The sequence below is a fragment of the Lindgomyces ingoldianus genome (assembly GCF_010093535.1).
Source record: "Lindgomyces ingoldianus strain ATCC 200398 unplaced genomic scaffold BDR25scaffold_29, whole genome shotgun sequence".
Lineage (NCBI taxonomy): Eukaryota > Fungi > Ascomycota > Dothideomycetes > Pleosporales > Lindgomycetaceae > Lindgomyces > Lindgomyces ingoldianus.
In genome coordinates, this window is record NW_022985190.1 from 479,623 (window position 1) to 483,160 (window position 3,538).

Below are 3,538 nucleotides of genomic sequence, written 5' to 3' on the forward strand. Positions count from 1 at the left end.
AAAGGATTAATAAATTAAGACAATAAATACAATTAATTAATTATCCTATACATTATATCTAAACCTATTATTTATCTTAGGAAGCCTAGAAACAGTGCTTAAATCTAATAATTAAGAGTCTTAGTGCCTCCATTAATACAAAATGGCCACCCAGCCTCCTTGAGACGCGACAGTCGTCCTTCGAGACCACACCGACTACAGAGCCTGGATGATGCAGCTGCAATCAAGATGTGTAGCGCACAGCATCTGGCCGCAAGTGGATCCTAAGTTGACCATCCAAATGATCTCTAAACTAAGAGCTCTAGAGATGCTGCTAATAGCTGAGTTTTCACCAGCCTTAAACATTAAAACGCCTACGCACATAAATAAGCTATTAATAAGTAGTGTTAGAGCCTTTAAAGAAGCTATTAAATACTACAAGATTAAGGCTAACAAGTATAAAAGTAATAGACATAATTATAAAAGAGAGTAATTAAGCCTTTAATAGATTATTATCTTTATCTAGTTAACAGTTAGCCTGCATCTACAGTGTACATGCTGTTCCCTAGATTAACTACTTAGACAGTGGATTACAAACCTTAAAGCTACAGTAGGTGTTAATAACTAATTTAAATAAGAATGTGCGCGCAACTAATATAATGCATCTCTAAAGCTGCTAAGAAATGTAAGCATATAGGACCTATAGCTAGCAGAGTATAATTACGCTGCTACAGAAGCAGAGACATAAAATGTTCTAGAAACAACACAGTTTAATGCTGTTACAAAGAACTTTCTAACTACTATAAATAAAGTTGCCCCTTATTAGTCTACAACTTTTTAGAAAAGCAGATAGTTTATACTAGACATAAATTAAAAAGAAATAATAAAGCGCTTTTAAAAACACATAATATTAAATTATTTAATATATATAGAAAAGCATAAAGCTGCCTTTATAATAGATAAATTATTATACTTTACTAAAAGTAGGAAAACTACTTAAGGCATAAATAGAAACGCCTGTAGTACAGAAGTTATAATGTTAAGAAAATAAAGTAAACCTTAACATTAACATTATTAAAAAAATAATAGAAAGTTATTTTTAAGCTAGAAACTTACTAAAATAAAAGGCACTAAATGTTCTACATATAGATATATCTATGCACTAAAGGACTGCTTCTATGTCTATCTAGACAGAGCACTAGACTAGTAGATGCTAAATAAAAAAGTTAAAGAGCTTATAGCATTAAAGTGTAAGCATAACTTAAAATTTTAAAGCTTACTTAAAGAGTAGTATAGATATAATTTAAAGATACTAACTCTAAAGAGTTTATATACACCTACACTAGAGATATAAAAAGACTAACTTAAAAGCTAAAAAGTATTAAGAATTAAGGCAGCTATATTGCTAGCTATAGTTAATTTAAACTAGAATAGATATTTGCTAAAAGAATTATTTATTCTTAACTTAGGCTTAACATGCTATATTATAAATAATTTTAATTAGATCTATAACTATTATTTACTAACACTAGAAGACTTTATCTAGTTTAAAAACTCTTATATATAGATTTAAAGCTATAAATTAATTACACTAAGCTTAAAAAGTAAGTATAAAACACACAGTTAAGCATATAGTCTTATACTACATAACGCTGCACTGTGCCTAGACCTGCTGTGCAACCTAGTCTTGTTTTGCCTACTGCAACAGAAAGGAATCTAGTAGGACACATAAGCAGAGCTAACTGCTTTAAAGGCCTTAGACAAAATAATAATTAAAGATCTTATAAAGATTTATAGCTAATAGGTGTTAAAGTACTATTTACTATAAAAGAGCTTATATTATACACACATAATTAACATAAGAACTAAATATAGACTATAAAAGGCATTAGTAAAGCTATAGCATAAGTGTTTAGAATACCCTAGACTAGCTACACTTTAACACTTTATATAGTAAGCTAAAAGGGTGTAAATTAAAAGAATTATAATAGTCTAATATAACTTATGTAGTAGAGCTAAGATATAATAATAAATTAGCTATATACTATAAATTAGTAATAGTAGACCTAGTAAAAAACTGTTAATTAATTTCTATGCATATAAAGCATAAAGCATTATAAAAAAGTAAAGTTAAATACTAATTACTAATAAGTATTTTAGCCTTTAGTAAGACTTTTACTTTAAGAATAATAAGCTTACTAAATTAATTATTAAAGCTTTTATAATCTTTATTCTTTTTTTAAAGAACTATTATAATATTACTGTAAAAGTTATTAAAGCTAATAACAAGATTATAATAGTAAAACTAGAGGTAGAACACTAGCTAGCATTACATAAAATAACTATAGAGCCTTTAGCACTAGATACACAAGCCTAGAACAGAGAAGCTAAATGCTTAGAAAGTATAAATAAAAAAAAGTTATAGGCTATACAACTAGATGCTAACCTACTATAGAACATATAGCTATACATTACTAAAGCTAGCGTATACCTATATAATTAGACGCTAAACTATGCTAATAACTAGAAGACACTATATAAGATCTTCTTTACATAAGCAGCTTTAAATAATAAAGTTATTATATTAATTTAAAAGCTAAGCTTTACATATCTAAAAGCTTATAGCTATAAAGCATTTATAATAACTAATAACACACATTAGAATAAATCTAAGCTATAGAGGCTAGACCTAAAGGCGTAGATTAAATATCTAGTTAAGTACTAATTATTAAACATTTACTAAGTATAAATACTACTGCTAGCAAAAGTAATCTATATATATAATGTTATTTTTAATAAACACTTAATCTTTAGTAGTAAGCCTAAAGACTTAATAAATAACTTTATGTATAACATAGTAAAGAAAATTACTATATATATTAGAATAATTAAGCTTCTAACACCTAGTTATTAGCTAAAGACAGAGTTATTCTATAAAGATAATACTATAGATAATACATTAAATTTTAATAAAGTAGACCTACTAGGCTACTATTAAGAAAGGAAAATTAGAGATAACTATTTATCTTTTTTAAATACTCTGCTATTTACAGCATTACTTATGTAGTTAATAGCTAGAGCAGCACTAAAGCTAAGCTAAATAAAGTTGTTAAAGACTATACTATAAGCTGCAGCCTTTATAGCTAGTATAAGATCTAAAAGTGTAAGAAAGCATAGTAGTAAAACACTAAATACAGCAGCATTAATAAAAATGCTATTTAAAAAGAAGACACTTTATAAAAGCTAGCTGCTACTTTTACTATTAACTTAAAAGTAACTAGAGAAGCACCCTCTACATAAGATGTTTAAGGCAGTAGAAAGAACACACCTAGATAGTTATTAGATAATAAAATCTTAGACAGAGGTCTAGATAAAGCTAATTAAGGCAGCTAAACAGTAGATTCTAGATTATATGTAGGTGTACACTTATAAGCTTAATAAGCACTACAAATTATAAAGATGTAAGGCGTAACTAGTAGTCTACAGTAATTAATAAAGATGTCAGATATGCGCACCTACTGTCAAGACAGGAGGAACGTTTGACGAAAGCTGCTACATA